At 42.9% G+C, this 23,982-nt stretch overlaps 1 long non-coding RNA gene across 1 annotated transcript; it reads right to left on the reverse strand.

Moving 5' to 3' along the window:
* Positions 1-1,860: 1,860 nt before the first annotated feature.
* On the reverse strand, positions 1,861-2,462 carry LOC147426365 (uncharacterized). Its single transcript, XR_015186108.1, has 3 exons — positions 2,351-2,462; positions 2,156-2,257; positions 1,861-2,054 (listed from the first exon to the last, which is right to left on the reverse strand). It is a non-coding gene; the product is annotated as an uncharacterized LOC147426365 (long non-coding RNA).
* Between the last annotated feature and the right edge of the window lie 21,520 nt (positions 2,463-23,982).

Below are 23,982 nucleotides of genomic sequence, written 5' to 3' on the forward strand. Positions count from 1 at the left end.
TAAACATGGAGATTGTTTTTCCCTGATGAATTCTGCCGCTTTGCATGGCTGTTGTGGGGTTGTAGAGGTGGCGCTTGTTTGTCAATAGTGTAGACTCACGACATTACTGAGTATCCTTGAATTATTCTAAGTGATTATCCTTGAGTTATTGTAAGTGATTACCAAAAGCCTCAGGGTCGTTATCACCAGTAGAGACCTCAATTCTGTTAATCCTCATATTTCATTTGCAACTAGGTGCAATTTGGAGATCTCAACTCCCGTTTAAGTGGCAGGTTTTTGTATACTAGTTGAGGTTTCTTGAGGTTCTTTTGATTGCTTAAAAAAAATTCTCTATTTCTCCTCCATCAAGCTAAAAGAACTCTCTGAATTCTTCTTGTACCTATGTAGCTTCATATTAAAGCAATATAGGTCTTTGAGGTCTCTCGAAATTGTCTCTACAAAAGAAATTTGCTGATTCTTCTTCTACTTTTGTTTAAATGGTTTGTCTCTTTTTGAAAACCATCAGGTGATCTCTATTAGGCAAAGGCGGTGTGCCTCACCGTGCTTTGCCCATGTCCACCGCCCAGCGTTTGGTCGCCCACATTTATCTCCTTCTTCTTTATACATACAAAGAATAAGGATCTTTCACTCATTCTCACATAGTGCTCATATAGTGAGATTTGGGAGCTCCACCCACATCCTGTGTACTCTCTCTCTCTCTCTCTCTCTCTCTCTCTCTCTCTCTCTCTCTCTCTCTCTCCCCCCCCCCCCCCCCCCGCACACGCATCGCATTCGCACACTCACAATTGGTATCAGAGCTATGGCTAGGCGGTGGCAACGATCTCTCAGTGGCGATGGAGTTCAGTGCTTGGCGGTGTCGGATCGAAGACCGTTTGACACGGATTTGAAAAGTAGATCTCATAGATCAAGGTAACAGGAGATTAGACTCCACCAAGCAAAAGGGGAGAGAGAGATTAAGTTTTTAGTGAGCAAGGGACACTGAGAAAAGCAGGTCACTCAGGTTTGGCAGCTTGAGAGTTGTTCAGTATTTTGGCCATAACTTGAGCTAGGAAGCTCCGATTTCAAAAATGTTTTATCAAAACGTAGATCTCTTCAAGATCTACAATTGTGTAGAAGAAATTGTTTTCTAATTCGGAGTGTAGGTGGGTGGAAAATGCAAAACACAGAGACTATGTTTTTCAAGACAGTTTGGTGTACAACTGCTTAGAGGGTGAAAGGAGATTGAGAGAAAGCGAATTGTGTGAGAACACACTGGCTACGTGCGGGCAAGTAAGCCCGGAGTTATCCAACATCAGCCCGAGTTCGGTCTTCTACGGCCTCAAGCATTGATGGTGTTAGGAGTTTTTTCGAAGAAGTGATTGCGCATATGTGCATACACATGCATGGTGCATGTCACTACAAGAGGTTGTGTGCTCTTGTGACGCTGTTAGCGACGGAAATACACTGGGTTTTTATAACCCCCGGCGTTGCTAAAACCGTCGCTAATAGCGTCGCTACGAGAGCGTCGCTATATAGAGACGCTCATAGCGACGGTCGTAGCGACGATTATAGCGACGTTTACACAGAAGTCTATAGCAACGCTCATAGCGACGCTACAGAGCCATAAATAGCGACGGTTATAGCGACGCCTGAGAGAGAATTTTTTTTGGTGACAGCGCATTGAATGCCCTGCCACCCATCAACCATATTGTACTTGATTCACTTTTTAAAAAAAGTGCAAGGGTAGATAATAGACCCAAAATAGTCACCCACAAGACGCATTGTTTGCAAAATTGACAAGCGTAAAATTGACAATTGTACACATCATATGCAAAATGAATTGATTGGCAAATGTAATAATGACAATTGTACAACATCATAGGCATAAAGAATTGATTGGCAAAATGAACTGCGGTGACAAATGTAATAATATACATGGTTCAAAAAGACGTATAAAATCCGTCTCATGATACATAAGCTATGAGAAACCCTAAACTAATGCTATCTAGCTACGGCTAAACTGACGTCGTCTAGTCAGACGTCTCATCGCGTCCAAGCGGCGTATCTGTCGGATTCTGCAAAAAAAGACAATAAGACAGCTTTCAGTAAGTATAAACATATAACGACATTTATAAAACAATACAAAAAATAGAAAAGAGTAAACCCTAATACTAACCATGCCGCCGCGAGAACTGAGAATGTCCATCAGGGCGTTTAAGCCCTTCCTGCCTGCGTACTCGCGCTCGTACGGTGTGGGATCACGTCCTGTCATCGACCACTGTCAAAACATACAAAGAATTCATTATGTTAGAATTAAAAAACTCATAAACCCTAAACTATCGAACATAAAGAGCAATGCGAAAACACTTACAAAATCGGCCTCAAATGATGCCCATCCACCGCTCCCCAAGTGGTGCGAGCTCCCTGCCTCTACTCGCGCTCTGGCTGCATCCTTTTGTTGCTTCCACTTGTCGGGATTCTCGCGCGCTACTTTCTTCGCATTCTTCCAATCTTCTTTCGCTAGCCAATCTGGCCTGTTCCACCCATGCTTGATTGCTTTTTGCACTTCAGAACGCTTGTGTTTGCAGTATTCGCGCATTCAAATCTTCATCAGGTCTTCATTGAAGCGCTGATCCCGTGTTGGAACGGGAAACTCATCATGAAGTATGCTGATGACTCTGATTTTTAAATCACTTGGTACTTCACTCCATTTGTTTAGTATGTAGTGTCTAAACAGCTGAGAGCAAAGACCACGCATGCGCGAGATCACCTTCTTGCCGTCATCATCCATGATGATGCCGCCGCTAAAGTCGACGGAGTAAGGCAAGCCCTCTGGCCGGTGACGCGTGAACCTGGGTGTCCCGGCAGGGGTCTCTAGCGGGGTGTCGATGGGGGTACGGACGTCAGGTGTCTCCACCGGCGTCTGGGCCCCGAAGCGAGGAGTGTAGAGTGGGGTGGCCCCTGGCGGAGTAGGTAGAGGTGTGTAGCTGCTAGGAACAGTCAGCCGTGCAAAACCTGGCGTAGATGGCGATGTTGTGGCTGGTGTGGGGGCGGGCAAAGAAGGGGAGGGTAAAGAGCCTTGTCGAACACGAGGCGGTGTGGAGGCATCGGTGGCGGAATCCCCACAACAACCGCCACCGCCACCACTAGAGCGCCGGTGTCTAGACGAGTGTGAAGCTCGTCTCGTCGACGCCGAAGCTTCGGAGCGCGCCGAATGCTCCGAAATAGAGGGAGATGCGGATGGAGTAGGAACGCGCGATGATGCGCCAGAGCGATGACGCTCCACGTACCACTGTCTCTGCTGCGGTGACAAAGAAGAAAGAAACTCCTCATCATCCATACCTGCATTAAACACACGAATATTTAAACTTAATATTGAATGAATAGAGTAGACAATGACGCAAAGACCATTAAATACAATGACGTAATGACGCATATAAATACAATGACGCAATGAATTGAGTGATAGAAGAGGCAAGTCGAAAACTCAGAATTTTCAATCAAAAGATGTGAGCGCCATGGAAGGTACTTAGAGAGCCAGAGCTTTTACAACCCGGAGCAAAATTGTTCAAATACAATATTTGTGGCTTTAAGAGATCTCTCTCTCATCCTCGCATAACTCAGCATAACTTCCTATATCTATATAGAGCTCTCCGTTTAAACACATATCCTCTGTTTCATTTTGTAGCTCCTTTGCATGCACCCCATATAGAGTAGTAGCATCTTGATGCTCGTCTGGCACCACCGCAGCGGCTTCTGATTGAGCATCTTCTCTGATCTCCTCCATTGATGCCGTTGTGATTGGCACATGGTAGCCTTCATACGTCCTTGCACTACGAGGGGCTACCTCTATGACGTACCACCAGTTTGATGTAGACTTTGTAGGATGAAATATTACCTGCCAGAGCCACATAACTTACATGAGAGCTTTCAAGCACATAACTTGTAAAAGGGGGATGTTAACTATTTACATACTTACTTGTTCACAATGCTCTGGTAGTACGAAAGTGTCTCTTAGGTCAGTCCATTTCTTAGTAGAATCCACCTCAAGAAAACCAGACTCTCCTCTACGCACAGTAGCGTTGCGACCCTCCATGATTATCTTGAACCATTGCACGTCGAACAAGTCGACAAAAAATCCTCTGTAATCGATCCTCAAAATCTCTTGCAGCGTGCCGAAGTAAGTGAGTTCCGCCACCACAGGATCTGCATCAGAGGAACATCGTCGACTAGACTGTTCAAATTTTGCCATGATTCCACAATCTTGAGTAAAACGCTTTTTGTCGATTCGTTCCACCCTAAAATGTCGACCTTTATACCATGCTGCTGTGTATGACTTATACTACAACGAACAAAGATTATGAGTGGCCATTCAAACGTTTAGAAATGAAGTCACTAGCATGTCGTACATTGCAAACTTACCTTGGTCGCGCAACCCCGAGAGTACTCCCACTCTTCCTCAGTCACTTCGTCATCGCATTGTTGTGCGCTTTTCAATTGGTTGTGCAACCATCTTAAGGTCATGAAGGTTGGTAGGCTCTCCAGAACCGTCGGATAGTGCATCGGTGGTCGTCTTCCCCGTCTCCACTCGATTCGTGCCCTTTGTCGCTCTTGCTTTGCATCCTCATATTGTGAAATCCACTTTTGCATCACTGGATTGTGAAGCATGCAAAATCGGTTGATTTTAGCCTCTAGATCTTCCATCATCTTCTTCTCAACACCGAGATTGCACATGACAATCCCAGATATGCGCTCATCATCTATGGTTCGCCATAGCGTGTCCCGGGCTTTATCAAATCCGTCTAGCAACTCTCCAATGTACACTAGGGACTCTGATACCAACCAACCTTCTGCCATGCTACCCTCCGGACGTGCCTTTTGACGCACATATCCCTTAAGCGTTTTCATGAAACGTTCTAAGAAGAACATCCATCTGGAATGAACTGTGCCAGCTATTTCCACCTCATCAACTATGTGAACAAGAAGATGCACCTGAATGGTTAGCATGGTAGTAGGAAAATGTTTCTCAAACATGCACACAAGCTCCGCAGCATTTAGTTTGGCGAATGGTATGGAGTCTACGTTGATCTCCTTTTGTGAGATCCATTGCACCAGCTTTGCAAGTTTGTAGATTGTGTTACGGATGTCGAGAGACAAACATCCCTCAATGGCAACCTGTAAAATAAACTATAAAGTATGTGCAGCAATGATATTAAAGTCCACATTTTATGCAATGATATTAAAGTCCACTATGAACGCACCTGACACATTTTATGCCAATCGTGTGACTTCAAACCGGTAAGCTTTCCTTCTTTAGTAAAACACGTTTGGAGCGAGTGCATTACGCCAGTGGGGGTCCGCAAAGATCGAATGGTCTCTTTTACTTTGCGTTCTTGGGCTCTTGTGAAAATCCATGGTGCTTTAGGGAGTTTTATCGATCCATCAGACGCTGTTTGCGGCCAATATTGCTCCATACGATCCACATTTCTAAGGTCAACTCTGGCTCCCAAAGTATCTTTCTTGCCGGTCAGATGGTCCCATAGTAGATTACCCACATTCTTGAATATGTGCATTGGATCGAGCAAGTGATTGATCATGAGTCGGGGCCAGTATGGTAACTCGTACCATAGAGATAGTCTCTTCATCCCTGGAGGCAATCCGTCATCACACATCTCCTTCTGCTCTAACCATGCTTGTGCAGACAACCTTGGTGGCTCTCTTCCCAAAAAGCTGTCGCGTAACACATGATTCTCTGGAAGATACGCTTGATGATCTTCGTAGATTTGCTTCTTCAGTGAGGGCGCCCTACGTGCATTCAGTCTAGGTCCACATGTGACACATGCTCTGTATCCGCTTGTTTGAAGCCCTGCATGTATACACATGATAATAGATCAACTATGGGAAAAAACAAGATTTACAGTGTCTGAGTGAGGAGTGTCAATAGATCACCTGAGCATTCTGTTAGCCCGGGATAGTCATGCATGGTCCAAATTAGAATGCCTCTGATCAAAGCATTCCGTTGTCCTGTGTGTCGGCTCATATCCACCACCTCTATGCCAATCCACAATTGTTGTAGCTCTTCCAATAGTGGACGAAGATACACATCCATATTCCCCACTTTATATCGCCCTGGCACAATCAAGCTTAGCCATAGGTGCCCCTTCTTCGTAGTCAACCACGGGGGAATGTTGTAGTTGACGATGACAACGGGCCATACACTATAAGATGTTGATCTTTGACCAAATGGATTTACGCCATCCATAGCCAGGCCTAAGCGCAAATTTTGAGCTTCCCTGGCAAAATTCGACCATGTTCCATCTATATGTTTCCAGGCTGCGCAATCTACAGGAATTCGTAGCACACCATCCGAAGATTTATTCTCCTCATGCCATGATGCTAGGGCGGCCATGGACTTACATTCGAAGAAATGCTTGATGCGAGGAAGCAAAGGAAAATGTCGCAAAACCTTTTGTGGAATTTTTGTCCCGTGGAGATCTACTCGATATCTTTCGGAATCACATTTCGGACACTTCTCCATGTCTATGTATTCCCCTCTGAAAAGAATGCAGTCATTAGGACAAGCGTGGATAGAATTGTAATCCATCCCCAAGTTTCGCAAAATCTTTCTTGCTTCATCTCGGGAATCTGGCATCACATTGTCAGCTGGTAGTATGTGCTCTTTAAGCAATCTACACAACATAAAAATACGATACAGTCGTGTAAAAATCTATCAGATCATTATACATTTAGAGTTTTATTAAAGTAAACTAATTGTAATAGATCACCTGAAAAGCACTGTGACGCTAGTGTCACTCCATCCAAACATTGCCTGCATGTTGAGAAGAACCAGGAGTGCTTTCAATCTAGACATACGTGCTCCATTATACAATGGCGTATCGGCTTCACTTTTCATATCATCATAGATAAGCCTTTCTGAATCCATGATCGTCTCGATCATTTCATCAATCTCCGGCTCAAACATTGCCTCGTTTGGAATGTGCTCTGCATGATCATCCCCCGAGCTGTCAGAGGCTACATCTTGTGGCCTCACATATGCTGCTTGACCAAAGCGCCTGCGAACACGTCTATTGGGTTGCAAGATTGCTGCTTGTTGGCCAGCGTCAGAGTCCGACGAGTTATAATTGGCAACAACTTGATCTATAATAGATGGATCAAACTCGCCAAATTCGCGAACGTGCTGCAAAGAAACACGTCTTGTCCGTCGCACAACATGCTTGCATTGATTACAAGGACATAAGACCCTCGTTGAGAGATAGGTGTTTCGGTTGGACGGTCCCACATCCTCGTCACTACTCATAATGAGGATAAAAATCTTATAACCTGGAAAACAAATTTAATATTCTATTGGCATTCTTCGTCTTATCTCTCTCTCTCTCTCTCTCTCTCTCTCTCTCTCTCTCTCTCTCTCTCTCTCTTTACCTCACATTCTCTAGTCATGTCCAATCCCCGCACACCTCGGTCTAGAGGTGCACGAAGATCAGAACCACCGGGTTATAATCTCGTCTTTATTGGTCAATACCTATATTTGTGGGTACAAGAAATCTACAGACCCACGTCTACATGATACTGCATGTAGTGGACAAAACCCCTTTGCCTCTTCTCTAGCTGTAGCACTTCACAGCATCTTAACATCTTTTCACAGTAGATCTTTTCACTGTTCGTCTAACTCTAAACCCTAAACCGTAAGTAATTCTTGCGTGGACTCGATCTAACGTAAATAAGCGTAAATCTAAATAAACGTAAATCTAACTAAAAATAAACCTAAATCTAATTTAACGTAAGTCTACATCTAACCTAATCTTTAACGTCTTTTGGGATAGTTTCCTACGACGTTAAAACTCTCTTCTTCTTGTGTGTGTGTGTGGGTAAACCTAAATAAACCTAAGTCTAATCTAATATAACATAAATCTAAATCTAACGTAAATTATGTTATATTAAAAACAAAGAACTAAACTAACAGGGATTATAAGAACCTTAAAACTGATTTAACACATAATTTTTCACATAACTCGGCAAGAGTTGGCATTCTCATCACTAAAGATGTGAGAGTTAACTTCCGGCGGTGACGCTGCCTCATCTCCATCCACATCTGACGACAGCAATTGGCCCTTTAGACCGTTCTTGCTCTTGTTACTAACTTTAAAGTTGCTGTTGAATGACTAGAGGTTGTCTAGATGGTCATTGTGTCGGGGATGTAGTGACTCTTGCCGCCTTGAAGATCCACCTTCTTCCCTATCTTCTGAAGACATTTCACCAGTACTTTTGGATCGACGGAGCCCACCATGAGTGAAGGCAGCAATACCCTATATTCCATTGAGGGCTTTCTTCACCCGCTTCATGCAGGCATCGCAGTCTATGGAGACCTAAATCTAATCTAATATAACGTAAATCTAAATCTAGCGTAAATAAACGTAAATCTAATTAAAAATAAACCTAGATCTAATCTAATTTAACTTAAATAAACCTAAATCTAATTTAACGTAAGTCTACATCTAACCTAATCTTTAACGTCTTTTAGGATAGTTTCCTACGACGTTATAACTCTCTTCTTCTTGTGTGTGTGCGCGTGTGTGGATGTGTGTGCCAATAAAAAGAGATAAATGGTATAACCTTTCTATCACCCATGCCAAGTATGATAGATTGGTTATGCCATTTCCCTCTTGAATAATAGGTCTTGAGTTCAACTCCTCGTCGGCTAGATCTTTAGGTCTTTTAATTTTAATTAGTTTCCTACGACGTTAAATTAGTTTCTCTCTCTTTCTCTCTCAATGTGTGTGCGTTTTTTTGGATCGTATGCATGTTTTCTCTCTCTTTTCCTCTCTCAATGTGTGCGTTTTTTGTTTATGCATGTTCTCTCTCTCTTTTCCTCTCTCAATGCGTGCATTTTTTGTTTATGCATGCTCTCTCTCTCTTTTCCTCTCTCAATGTGTGTGTGCATTCTTTGTTTATGTATGTGTGTGTTCGTTTTTGTTTATGTTTGTACTCTCTCTCTCTCTCTCTCTCTCTCTCTCTCTCTCTCTCTGTCTCTCACTCACTCAAAAACACTATGTGTGTGTGTGTGAGAGAGAGAGAGAGGGAGAGAGAGAAAGAGGGGAAGGGAACATGAGAGTGAGGAGAGGGAAGGAGCATACCTGGCTCTCCTTCCTCTCCTCGTGTGTGTGTGTGTGTGTGGAGTAGAAAAAGAAAGAGACAGAGAGAGAGAGAGAGAGAGAGAGAGAGAGAGAGAGAGAGAGAGGGAGAGAGCATTACCTGCTCCTTGCTTGAGGGCACCGAAAAACTCAGATCTGAGATCTGAGTTTTTGGGCGCGCTCTGTTATTTTTTTAGCCCAGTCAGCGTCGCTATGAGCATCGCAAATTTCTTTGTAAATTTGCGACGCTCATAGCGACGCCGAGATTTTTTTTTTTGAGCATCGCTGTGTGAGCGTCGCTAATATGAATAACCTCTTGTAGTGTGTGTATGCCCATTTTCGAGATCTAGGTGGTTGCGTGGGGCCCATATGTGTACAGGTAGGACAGCGTGTATATAGTACATTGATTTTCATAATCACAAGTATCAATGTGTTTTTTGATAATAATGAGGAGTTGGTAGAGCGTAAAACTTCTCGAGGAAGCTATCAGTTGGCCCACGCCATGAGGTAAGCAGGTGCGTCAGATGGCGTCAGGATGTTGAATGGGATCAAGACTTGCACTTGGATAAGTGAGGACACAACGAGAGTCTTTTCTTGTGATGATTATGCATAAAGGTCATCATGAGAACTATATTTGGGGTCCACTTCACGTGATTACACGGGATGCATTATTGGGAAAAGTTGAGTGCCAAGTGTGCGGATGGATGTAGAAGGGTGACAAAAACGCACTACGTGGCCATTTTTTGACCTTTTCGTGGTCCGTTTGAGGTCAATCAAAAGGCCAAAGGTGCCCAAGGAATAAAGTGAAGTGTGGACACTGAAAAACCTGAGAAAAAACCAGAAAAAATGTGGAGAGGAGAGAAGGAACAACTACAACTTAATTTTTGTTGTTTTTGGAGCCTGTTTTGGTCATAAATTGCTTATCCAAGGTCGGATTTGAGAACTTTGATATTGCAGACTGGGGTTTCTGACCATTCTGGATGCAATGGTTCTATCCATTTTTCCAAATTTCTTACTTTTCCTTGCTGTTTTGGCTGTGTAAGTTTCTCCTATAAGCAAAGCCTCTACTCAAATTTGTGATTCTATATAGCATATTTCATCTATATTCTATGAGCTATTGCCCCATTGGTGTTGGCCCAAGCTCAATTGTATCTAAACATCATAAATATTCCTCCTTTAAGCTGATCTTTTGTGTGTGTGTGTGTGTGTTGAGTGGACAAATGGATAGTCTCTCTCCTCTCACTCCATTGGTGTGTTCCCTATCTCGGCCAGGTGGGTTGTGTAAGCCGAGTGGTGCCCCCTAGAGTGTGTGTATATAATCCCAAGAGTGTGTGTCGGGTGATTATAGAGGCATTGTGTGTGTTTTCATCCCACTCATAATCTTTTGGCACCCCCAGGGAGGACCTTCTTCGAGTACCTTCAGCTTCGGGATTACAGATTGCAGATTATAGGTTACAGGTTACAGGTATAGGTACAGGTGATTCACAAATATATAGTTAGCTGGAGTAGAGTGATATATTGGCAAGTGGAAGTCAACTGCAGTTCCCGTGGGTATGAATCATTTGGCACCTGTTTGAGCATATTGTCTTGTATTGTACGTTACTTGTGGATACTGCCATTAGACGCCTTTGTGGAGCCATGTACTTGGTTTTATTTGGCAGCTCCAGCCATTTCTGAGACTTAGTCTGAAAGATAGTTATTTTTGAGACTTGACTATACGAGATTTGCATAAGCCTTCGTGAAAGGGTCATGGTGAGGTTTTATTGAGCTGGGGGATTCTCGAGTGTGAGAACCTTTCTGTTGAGCTATGTATAATATCTCTATATATAGCACCCTGGTCCCCTATATATAAACGTATCTCGTGTGATCAATAGACACACTTTGGGGTTTGCAATTGTAGATTCTTCTTCTCTCTCTATTTCTCTCTCTCTCTCTCTCTCTCTCTCTCTCTCTCTCTCTCTCTCTCTCTCTCTCTCTCTCTCTCTCTCTCTCTCTCTCTCTCTCTCTCTCTCTCTCTCGTGTCTTGGTCTTCCATGGTCAACATGGTATCAGGGCTCTTCTCATCCACTAGATGGTGATTTCCTCATCGAGTAGATGGTCGACCTTTTCTCAACCTGATTCATAAAAAGCACTTCTATGATTCATAGTCGATCTGACTCGCGGAGCATCTTCATAATTCAAGACACAGATAAGTCATATTTTTTTTCCGTTTTTTCATTTGTTTAATGAGAGACTCTTTATTTATTCTTGAAGCATCCCCACAACCTGAGACGTAGAGACCTAAAAAGGATCCCTTCTGAGATGATGAAACTAAGCATGAATTCTAACTAGTTCTATTGATAAGCGTGTATAGTTACATTGTTATATGGTTTTGCAACTAGTTAAGTTCGTGCTTGTCGTAGGGGTGATTGGCATCTCAAACCTGTGTGATATAATATTTCGGAGCATCGTAAGCCTGAAGGGAGGCATTGGCCTCGTTAGCAAGCAGAGGTGGATGAAAAAGCAATCGAAGTGTGCCAAAATTAGAGCATCAATAATTGCTACGTATCTAATTTCTCTATATTTGGGTGATGCTAGTATTAGATACATAATGTTTTTTATAGCTTAGATACATAGTGTTGGTCTGCATGTGAGTCCGTCGTATTGGAGATTACCTTTGCTGAACGCTCATTAACCCGATCAACCCGTCGTACAACTACATCTTGCAGCAACCTTGTTGCCTATAAAAGTGCAAAGCTATGAAATCCTGCAACAACTACTACATTACGTCAGTTTCAAGAATATTTTTTTAATTGTTTACAAGACCTGCAAGCCTGTTTGTCCAGTCATACAAGTCTATTATTCACTATTTACAAGACCTGCAAGATTTATACCTTTCTTTTTGCTGCAATTCATGTTGTATGCCAAGCTTCCCCTCACTGCATTGCCAGGTGCGGGAAGTGACGAGCTCTCTACACCACACATGGCATCGTAGAGAGACACATAATATTTCTACCCTTATTAGGGTACTTCAAATTCCATCACCATATTATTGCAGAAGAGCTACAAGGGCGGCCGGATGATTTGCTTGTGTGGTACTTTTTACTCGCTTCCAATGCTTATTATGTTGCGTTTAACCTGTATGCACTCGTGGCTTGTTTGTTTTTTTGCGGTGCCATAAGTCGTGCATGCTTGGTTGTGTTTCAGGTATTTATCCCTAGTAAGGAACTGAGTTCGTGGCCAGTCAAGACCGAGATTGCGTGCAAGAGAGGGCATGGTTGTGTGTTGCGCAAGTAAAGCATGGCTGTGTGTTGCGGGAAGGTCGTGTGCGCCCAAGATTTCTTCTCAGGCCGTTGCAGACTTGCTTCAAAAGTGTGCATGGATTACTGGTTATTAGTGTGCGTGATAAAATTAGCTTGAGGTTCTCTATCCTTGGCCACGTTACCGTCTTTAACAACGTATTTTGGGTATATACATTCGTGGTTGCATATGTCAGTCTATTTTTGACAGCGTATTTTCTTCCAAGTTCCAACCTTACTTCATTGGCAAGTTTGTTACTAGTTTGGTCAAAATGAGATATGAATATGTTGTGCTTGTCATTGGCATCATCACAACTAGTGTTCTTGATATTGATCTTTTGTCTATTTGGCTTTGATGCAAATGAAATACGTCTCAAGATCATGGCTATGGATTGTTGATGATATACATAAGTACGTCCAATGCCATGTTTACGGTATGGAAACACGTTCAAATTATGTCATCAAAGCCTTCTCTTATGGCTAAAAGGATTTCTTCTCGTCTCGTCAAAGCCATATGTTATGGCTAACATGAAGCCTTTCGACATGGCAAAATGACTTATGTTATGGCTACATTGAAGTTTTGCCGTCTCGTAAAAGACTGATGCTGATGGATCAGCATAGCTGAAAATCTATTGTCTTGTTTGGAAACTGAACATCTATCGTCTCGTCTGGCTACTAAAACTCTATCTTCTCTTCAGCCAGTGAAAATCTATCGTCTTGTTAGCCTTATCGTCTTGTCAACCTTATGTTATGGAATGCATTTTCTCTGCTTACAAGCATATAAATAATCTAAGGGGCCCCATCATTTTTTTTTATGTCAGCTTTGTATATATGTGTGCACATGTGATTACATTGATAGTATTTTTGTTTCTATGTCGTCTTCATATGTGATTGCATAGGCGTTACCTTTGTTTCTATGTCATCTCTAGAACGGCGTCGCGAACTGTCTCTAAGGACAATGTGATGTGGTTATTTCTAACCTTCACGTCTCGATATGTTTCTTGAGTTGATATTGTTTATAGGATGAAAGTCACATCAATCAGTGTGTATAGAGGCTCAAAGATATTCAAGCTACTCAAAGATATTGAAGGTTTTCAGAGATATTGAAAAATTACATCAATTTAACTGTACATATAGGGGTTTTAAAGACCCTTGAAAGGGCACATTGTAAAAGAGCAATGATGTAGCTCCTTTGAACATTGTAAATGTATATTTAAAATATTTTAATATAACGGTGGGTATATATATAGAGCTGTGGGTTTTTCCCTTGAGCCCCCAAGGGTTTTTTAATCCACAGTTAGGGACCTTCATTTGAGTGGGGTGTTGAGCTATATATCCTGGTCCCCTCTATATAAACGCATCTCGTGTGATCGTTAGACACACTTTGGGGTTTGCAGTTGTGAAGTCCTCTCTCTCTGTCTCCTATCTTGGTCTTCCATCGTCAACACTTTCGGTGATACAGGTGGCTAGAGCACTCTATGTACTAGTGATTCCTATTTGATGCTTGGGTACCATTGTTGGTAGACTATGCATACATATCTAGTCAATATTTTGGGTTTTTATTGCTCTAATTTTGGGGAAACTTTGCCAAAATTTTTCCAGGTTGTGATGGTTGGTTTTTTGGTCTTTTGAGCCCTTTATGTTGTTATGCTACTAAAATTCTGGCAAAATCAGAGGGTAATTAGTCAGTTGTGCTTAAATGGGAGATGCTTGGATGGCTTTTAATGGATAATCACGACCGGACCTCAGTTCACTCCTTTTTATTTTGCACAAAGAATCCAAATAAATGTTCATGTGGATAGGAAGATTTTTTACCAGCGCATAGTCTTTACCACGACCGGACCTCAGTTCACTCCTTTGCCTGTTGTTATTCCGATGATTAACTATGAAAACTCATTTGATGTGCATGTGTTCATCCTTTTCTAAAAGCTTGAGCTCCATTGAAGTTTCTGTGGATTGAGTCAGTAAAAAGTTTTAGGTTCTTGCACCTATACTAAAAGGGGTTCTCAAAGCATCGAAACTTGGGTAGCCATGGATTTCTCTTATCTGAAATTTCATGGAAGAAGTGATGAAGATGTGGAATACTTTTTGGAAAAGATGGAGGTTGCCTGCATTAGCAACCAGATTCATGATCTGGCATAGATGCTACGTCTTCTCCATATTTGTTTGAAGAGTGATGCATAAGTTTGGTCCAAAGCATTTGAAGAGGAGTTGCGTGTGGCTGATCCACCTATAAGAGTAAGTTGGGAAAATCTAAGGCATGGATTGGAAGTGGAGTTTGTGAAGACAGAAGATCCTGAAAAATTGTGGCAAGAAGTACAGGGTTTGGTGAAAAAGGAAGGTGAGCCAGTAGATGCGTACATACATAAGTTTTCAATGGCATGGGAGAAGATGTGCAAGTCTTTAGCACCATAGGTACCCCCACCTGACACGATGAAGAAGGAAATGTTCTTGGCTGGTCTTTGGGAGAATATACATTGAAGAGTGGAGAGTGGACATATGAAGATGCACTAGAGGTAACGAGGAACAAAGGGTGGAAGTTGAGAAGAATGAGTCAACTAGGAGTAGAGTCTTTGCCCAGGAGGCCTGAGTTTCAGCCTATGGATTCTTTGCAAGGTTGCATGCCATGGGTTCATCATGAACCAGTGGTTTTTGTTACTCCTTGGGTTATGCCAACAGTGATCACTACAACAGTGCATGATGTTGGGCTAAGGCAAGACATGAGTCAAGTGGTAGATTTAATGAATAATCTCTGCCTAAACATGCTCTATAATGTGGGAAATAATCGAGGTTGGGGGAGGTTTGCAAATCAACCAGGAGGTGAAGAAAAACTCAAGAATTGTAATGGACAAAGCAATGGTAGGGTCTGGAGGCAGACGGCCACGTGTTTTAATTGCGGAGAGTTGGTCCACATCAGCCCACGATGTGATAAGCCACCAAGGATGGTGGGAGACAAGTATCCATTGCCAAGACAAGTGCTAACTAGGTCAAATGATTATGGCATTGAAATTAAGGGAGAAGAAGGAACGAATGGATTAACCCAAGAGGAGAAGGGAAAGACAAAAGTGATAAATGTGGTCACCTTGGAGAAGGCAGCAAAGCTGGAGGATACATTAGTGACGCCTATTGGGAAGAGGACCACACAGGATAAGGAAGGAAGAAATGCCCCAGATCCTAGTAAGAAGAAGGGAAAGAGCCATGAGGACAAGGATATCAAGTCCAAGAGGAAAAGAAGGGCTCATCACAAGTTTCATGTTTTAGATTTTCCACTAGGGGATGGGCAATTAAGCTATGACTTGAAGGAGGACTTTGACAAGCAGGAAAGCAGATGTTACTTTTGGGAAGCTTATAGAGATGGTTCGTAAGCTAAAGCAACAGTGGAGGAGGATGGTTAACCCAATGGAGAAAGAAACAGAGAGAGGTTCCGTGAAGGTATTGGCGATGGATGAGCTACAAGACATTTGCCCAATAGTAGATGTGTGGCACAAAAGAAAAAATATGGAACAAGGTTATGCTAATCATAACACACTCATGCGTTGAGAAGATGGGTCTTACAGTGATTGGGGTGTCAGGCTTTCGGATCAGCTTGGCAAACCATCAGAAAGTAAAATGTTTGGGTGTGTTGTAAAGAGCTTAGAAGTGGAGGTGTATGATGCAAAGGTGCTGGTTGATTTTCATGTGATGCCAGTGGGGTTCGGAGCATATCCTATTATACTGGGTAGACCATGGTCACATGTAGTGGGAGCTGTTCAAGATTGGCGATGTGGTACGATTATCCTTTATGGAAAGACAGGTGCCAAGAAGCTATATAATATGGACACAAGGAAACGATTGGAGGAACTTTATGAAGATGAGGATGAGTCTAGGATGAAGACTATTCCACAGTGTCTGATGAGGACAGTGATAGTACTACCAACAGTGATGAGGATGTTGATGTTGCATTTCTTCTGATAATCCATGAGTCTCGTTTAGTTGCATTTGCAAATGAGATTGAAGATGAAAGTGAAGGGCCTTACAAAGTGATTGAAGGGATGATGCAAACCAAGGTTGAATTGTCAAAGAAACAAGAATTGATGATGCAAATGATCAATGGAGACCTCTCAACTATGGACAAGGAGATATATTTTCACATGCTAGCTAGTTTTCTTGATTTTTTCATTACTTCATATGAAGATATTAGAGAGGTCAAAAGAGAAGATATGCATATAGAGCTGAAAGAATGTGCTAAGACAATGTGGCAAAGGCTAAGAAGGATGAGTCACGAGCAGATGGAAGCCTTGCGGGAAGAGGTGGAAAAGTTATTGGAGGCAGGGTTCATAGTCCGAGTGGAAACCACAGAATCGGTGATTCCAGTAGTAGTCAATCCAAAGAAGGATGGGAAGTGGAGGATTTGAGTAGATTCTAAAAAATGCAGCCATTAAGAAGAACCCATATCCTCTTCCATTCATCGATCAGATCTTGGATTCAGTGGCAGGTTATGAGAGGTACAGTGTGTGTGATGGTTTTTTGGGCTATTTTCAATTGAATATTTCTCTTAAAGACCGAACAAAGACAACTTTCATTACGCCATGGGGCTGTTATTGCTACACGGTATTGCCATTTGGGTTCACAAATGGACCATCCTTCTATCAAGAGAGAGAAAATTGGTTATTGGCACCATTTATTGGCAGTTGTGCTAAAGATTTTGTGGATGACTTTTGTGTCTACAGCAGTAGGGTTGAACACTAGGAGAAGCTGCAGAACGATATTGGCTCGATATGATGAATGTGGAGGACAACTAAATCCAAAGAAATTTCATCTATCAAAGCCAAGGGTGAAGTTATTAGGCCATATAGTGTCAAAAAATGGCATTGAGGCTGATCCAGAAAAGGTTAAGTCCATTATTCTTCTTCCATCACTTAAGAGTACAAAGCAATTGTCAACCTTTATACACAAAGTGAAGTACATGGCACGGTTTATTCCATTGTCTTCACAGCTCCTTTATTCATCCACAAGTGGCAAATCATGATCCATTGCAATGGGATGACAAGTGTGAAGAAGTGTTTCAAGAGGTGTTAAAGGGGCTGTCAGCCATGCAGGCTCCTGATTGGGAGCAAGTGTTTTATGTAAATCCATTAGTAGGGGATGATGCCATTGGAGCCATGCTATTGCAAAAGGGGAAGGTCAGCCATAATATGAGGCCAGTGTATTTTGCAAGCCGAGTGAATTTGGTAGAAGAAAGAAAATTGTTGGAAGTAGAGCTAGTGATGGCTAGTGTAATATTTGCTTGTCGACGATTTTGCCATTACTTGCTACCACGACCTTTTGTTTTCTTATGGAGTTACGTCTTTTTGCCACAGTTAATTAATGGCACTAACATGTCAAATGTGATCAAGAAATGGATAATTGAGCTACAAGAGTTTGAGTTCTCTTTTTAAGGGAAAGATAGTACAGGAGCTACCCTAGCTGATTTGTTGACTTACAAGGAGAATACTGTTATGCCAAGGGTAGGACTATAGGAGGGCACGGCCCTGGCCAAGGGCCGATAGATACACATGCGGTACAGGGGCTATATATAGGAGGGCCAAGGGCCTATATATAGGTATGGTTGGGTGGTTATTGTCATGTCTATCTCCCTATGTCCTTTCATTGGTATGTAATCTTGGGTTAAAGGATATGCAAAGTGCGTACATTAGCACCAAGAAATCTAATTAATAAGGATTTATTGCTCTACTTGGAGTTTGCTTACCGTCAGATAAAGCATTTTTGCAATTATCTTTAGTCTCTTCATGTTTAAATCAGGTTCTCAACCTCGAACACTAGTTATGGTGGGGTTGTTTACTGATGAAATTTGAGAACAAGTCAAGGACTTATACTTGGCTGATGAGTTATGTCAGCAAGATACTTTCACAGAAAGTGAAAAGTGGTACTCTTTCAGGTACATCTTTGTTGTGATAACTCGTTTAAGCATGCTCATGTGCATTCTAAATGGAGTCTACAAACTAGATGGTTCCAAAAGGACAACAATGTGCAAAATCACGATGTTACTCTTGATTTCATTGAACCTCCTACTGTACCGTGTTTTGATCAAACAAACAGCTCGATCCATGATGGATACCACTTTGGTAAACATTAGTGTTCTTATGGAGATCCTACCACTTTTGTTTTCGTAGATGAAAATGCTTCTCCAAGGGGGGAGTAATGTCATGCCAAGGGTAGGACTATAGGAGGGCACGGCCCTAGCCAAGGGCCGATAGATACACATGCAATAAAGGGACTATATATAGGAGGGACAAGGGCCTATATATAGGTATGGTTGGGTGGTTATTGGCATGTCTATCTCCCTATGTCCTTTCAAATCCCCTTCTTGTCAAGGAGGAGGTGGTGAAAGGGGTAGTTGAAGAAGTGCCACAAATTAGCAATGCACATGTGTTGTTCTTTGATGGATCATATAGAAAGAGCCATGATGGGGCTTCAAGGGGTATAGCACTTTACGATCCAGAGGGGAATCTAGTATGCAAGAGAGGATTCAAATTGGATGCGCATAATAACAATGAGGTTGAATATGCTACGTTGGAAGCCGGACTACACATTTGTTTGAAGCATGGGATTAGAAGGTTGAGCATAAAAGGTGATGCCTTGCTAGTTGTGAAGCAAGTGTTGGGTGTGTGGAATAGCAAGAACACCTCATTGAAGGAAATGTGTTTTAGAATTAAAGGCCTCTTAAAAAGATTTGAAGCATGGAGAGTCAGACACATTGAACGTGCTCTAAATGGAGAGGCACATGAAGCAGCTCAAAGCATGATTGGGGAGCTATTTGCATTAAGGATCAATTTACCTCTTTATTATGGCCGGGAAAGGTTTTCTCAAGAAGAGGAGATTTTGCTAACAACAATCATTTTGAAGGACATTCAAAAGTCTAAGAAGTATGGTTTTGTGCGTAGAGCATCCAAGTAAAAAATGATTGGTGATGTCTTATACATGAAAGGGGTTGATCTCATGTTGAGACGTGTACCTTGGTGGGAGGAGCTTTATAGAGTGTTGGAAGAGAATCATGACGAAGCATGTGGCGGAAATTTTTCTCTAAAGACCACCTTGCATAAGATCTTGCAAGAGGGGTTTATATGGCCTAGTTTGCACAAGGATGTTCACCATTGGTGTAGGTCTTGCAATAGGTGTCAATCATTTGGGAAGAGAGTTTTGAAGTCGGCACTACGAAAAAACATTATGGCATTTGATGTGTTTGAAAAGTGGGGGATTGATACAATAGGCCCGTTACCTATCACAAGCAGGGGAAATAGCTATATTTTGACTGCATTGGACTATCTCTCTAGATGGGCAGAGGCTATAGCAGTAAAACAAATCATTGCAAAGGATGTGGCAAAATTTGTGTACGATGAAATATGTTGCGGGTTTGGGGTGCCACTAGAGCTACTTTCGGACAAGGGGCCAGGATTTAGAGCTAAACTATTGAACATTTTATGCATGAAGATGAAGATTAGGCACGTGCATACCACTCCTTATTATCCACAATTTAATGGCTTAAATGAAAGATTCAATGGTGAGTTGGTACAAATTCTTTCGAAAGTGACAAAGAGAGCACCAAGGAAACAATTGGGATTTGGAATTGCCTAGTACATTATGGGCTTACTGTACTTTGGTGAAGAGAGGTACAGTGTTTACTCCATTTCATTTGGTATATGGAGAGGAAGCACTATTGCCTGTGGAAGTAGAGTTGCATGCGGTCAAGATGTTAGAGAAGTTGCTTGGGCAGTCCAGTGATGCATTCAAAGAGAGGCTCTTACAATTACAAGAGGTTCAGCTGGATAAAATAAGCACATTGGAACATTATGGACACATGCAAGATAAGGATTTAGCAAAGATAAATGAAAAGGTCAAAAGTAAAGAAACATGACTTGGTTTTGTGCTACAACAGTTTGCTGCACAAGACATTCCAAAAGAAGTTTCAAATTAAGTTGGAAGGCCCTTTCAAGGTAGTGGAGTGTTTTGTGAATGGTACATATCAACTGGCTAAACTAGATGGGATTCTACATAAGTCAAGGGTAAATGGATTGCATCTTAAATTATATCATGCTAGATTAATGATGGTGGAGTAGGATGAGCTATCTGCAGAAGAAGTAATGTCTCTGAGGGATGAGGAGACTTGTGACACGGCGAGCCTCATTTTTCTTTTTGTTGCTGCTGATCATGAATGATCTAGCAGGCTACGAGATGGCCAAATTATGTTAGGAGTTTTTTGGAAGAAGTGATTGCACATATGTACATACACATGCATGGTGCATCGAATAAAGGATTACCCATTTTCCAGAGCCAGGTGGCTACGTTGGACCCACACCAGGTAGGACAGTGTGTACATAGTACATTGATTTTCATCATCACCAGTATCAGTGTGTTTTTCTATAATAATGAGGAGTTGATAGAGCGTAAAACTTCTTGAGGAATCTATCAACGGGCCAACGCCATGAGGTAAGCCGGTGCATCAGATGACATCCAGTGGCGTCAGGAGGTCGAATGGGACACACCGAGAGTGTTTTCTTGTGATGATTATGTAGAAAGTTCATCATGACAACTATAGTTGGGGTCCACTTCACATGATTATGGGATGCATTATTGGAAAAATCTGAGTACCAGGTGTGCGGATCGATGTAGAAGGGTGACAAAAACGCACTACGTGGCCATTTTTTGGCCTGTTCGGGGTCCGTTTGAGGTCAATCAAAAGTGCCCAAGGGATAAAGTGAAGTGTGGACACTGAAAAACCTGAGAAAAAACCAAAAAAAACCTAGAGAGAAGAGGAGAAACGGCTGCAACTCAGTTTTTGCTGTTTTTGGAGCCTATTTTGGCCATAAACTACTCAACTGAGCTCGGATTTGAGCACTTTGATATTGTAGACCGAGATTTTTGGCCATTTCTAACACAATGGTGCTGGTGCAGCCAAAGTTGGTTTGAGTTAGGAGATGCTCTATGCCAGGCAGAGGCGGTAGGCAAGTGCAGTGCAGAAGGCTAGGACAGGTACCAAAGCCCTAGGCAGCCAAGGGATAGCGGAAAAGTATGCCTGACGCAATTTTTTAGGCCAAAAGAGCTACCAGATGGGATGGCAAATGAAGGTGTCCAAAATGCCAAGTCAGTGCTCTAGAATGTAGTGTTCAGTGTGCTCTAGAAGGCGATATAGATGGCTCGTCAAACACAGCCCCGATTCTCAAGATATTGCAGTTCAAAGTTAGAGTGTGTAGCAGATCCCAGATGGAACAAGGAAGCTAGGGATAGGTAGCCATGGTAGGTTTTAGTGGATACATATATAGTGCTCGAGCTACGGAGCATTTCGGTCTTCTCAGATTGTGAATCGGAGCTCAAAATAGCAAGTTATGATCAGTTGAAGATTTTTCGGGGGCTAGGTCATGACCACATTGGAGGATGTGCCATCTGGCATCTTTTTATTCTTGCCAAACTTCTCAGTGATAGTGTGTACCATGTGGAGCCAGGACAAATCAAGAGCACGTGAACTGGATACTTGGTCAGCAAGATACGACAGGATCAAGTTGGGGGCATTTGGCAGGGGAGTGCCTGTAGAGGATTTTCTCAGTTTTAATGGCCTTGGATAACGAGCTCAAAGGGGCTAGAAGGTAGTAAAGTTTGCACAGTCTGGGGTCGGTACGGTGGAAATCTGATACAGTCTTACGACTCGACCATTGGACATGGGGACAGTAAAAGGGGGTCTAGGAAAGGAGCAGTAAAAGGGGGCGCTGCAAGCCGGTGTTGCCGGGCGGGGCGCGGCGCTACAGGGCAGAGCAAGCGGCAGTTTTGGCTGGTGAAGTGGCACAGTGGCGCCCGTTGGTGTTGTTTGACTGATGATGTGGCAGACAGCTGGTCCCGCGGCCCAATTGGGCTTCAAGTTTTTGAAACAACAAAGGAGGGCAATAGCGACCTGGCTATTGCCTCCCCCTTGCATGAAAGAGTGCAGTCCCATGGCAGTGAGCCAGAAAGAAGGCCTGAAGGCAGCCGGGAGATTAGGTGGAAAAGGGAGGGGTTCCCACAGCAGGACAATGAGCATAAAAAGAGATAGAGAGCGTGAGGGTGGCAAGGAGCCCATTTCAAGGGCCGTCCAGGGAAAGCAACAGACAAGCTAACACAAGGCCGAGCAAGGTGGAAGCCAGACCAAGGGGAAGGAGGAGAGAGAAAAGAAGAGAGAGGTTGCAGGAGGAGTCACATAGAGAGAGAGGGAGAGAGTCAAAGAGGAGCCAAAACAGTAGTGAAAAAATGGTAGCCCCAAAGAGGTAAAAATGAAGAGGAAATATAAAAAGAGAAAGAGAAGCCTAGGGGCAATAGCGACGTCGCTATTGCACCCCCCCCCCCCCCCCCAAAGTGCAAAAGAGAGAGGAAAAGAGTAGATAGAGAAAAGCGGTGCCCCCTTCCCAAAGATACCAAATTCAGGTGCCAGATGGACCAATTGAAGGGCAATTTCCCAAATTAAAGACCCCCCCCCCCCATAAAAGTCAAATATTAATCAAATTAGGGGCTTTTTTCCTGGCTTTTTGGTGCCGTTTGAAGCCTGCAAGGTGGAGCTCTCTGATAGAGGAGTGTGCCTCTCAAATCCCTTTGCATTTTCTTGTAAAAATGGCCATAATGATGGCAGTGCAAACCAATGTACATGCCTTTTGAAATGCAATCAAGCCACTATTGCCCCTACTTGTTGTTGTTTCCCCTTCCCCCCCCTCTCTTTCTCCTGCTTTGGTGTTTCCCCTCAGTGCCAGCTGTGTGGAAGTGTGTGCCCCCCCAGACCAATGGTGTTTTGTGTGAGAGAGTGAGATTGAGCGGATATGAGTGTGTGTAAGGGTGGAGACAGGCCGTGGCTATAGGTGTGTGTGGTGTGGTGGATTTGTGGAGTGTGTGAGCATTGGAAATTGAGCAGACGGTGGTTTGCTAGTAAAAAGTGTTCCTTTGAAGGTGTTTTCCAAGAGGATAGGGGTGTTGTGGATACCCTGAGCTATAGAGGGGCCCTTGTGTTTGTGCCGAGTGTGTTCCCCCATTTCCCCTCTCCATCTTCTGGTGCCCCCACGGAGGAGTATGTTGATACTCCTAATTGAAGTCGAAGCGGTGATTTTGGTGATGCCAAAGGTGCGGCCTTTGAAGAGCAGGTGCGGAAACCTGGTAGCAGGACTATGGATTGTTCGTGTTGGAAAGCGGTTTATCAAGAGAAGACGGTGCAGTACAGGTGTTCCTGCTCCTGGTTCATGGTAAAGCGAGGCTATGGTTCGATAGCCTTGGTGAAGAAGAAAAAGCAGATTGCAAAGCCCTGGAGGTGGCTTTTCAAAGCAGATTTGTTGTGTATGCGTAGCTGGAGGAAGTAAAGCGGAAGCTAGATAGTTTGAAGCAAAGCTTGAAGGGTGATTTTCAAGAATTCGAGTGGGAGTTCAAAGCCCTTTGGGGAAAGTTAATTAACGTAATTGCTACACAAAATGCCAATTTTTTGAAATTGTGTAAATTCATGGATTGCCTGCATGAAGATAAAGTGGAGATACATGGCCCAATGTCGTATGGGGAGGCGGTAGCTCTAGCAGGAGGGCGAACCAAAAAGATTT

This window comes from Adiantum capillus-veneris, chromosome 24 (genome assembly GCF_014529385.1).
Source record: "Adiantum capillus-veneris isolate H3 chromosome 24, ASM1452938v2, whole genome shotgun sequence".
Lineage (NCBI taxonomy): Eukaryota > Viridiplantae > Streptophyta > Polypodiopsida > Polypodiales > Pteridaceae > Adiantum > Adiantum capillus-veneris.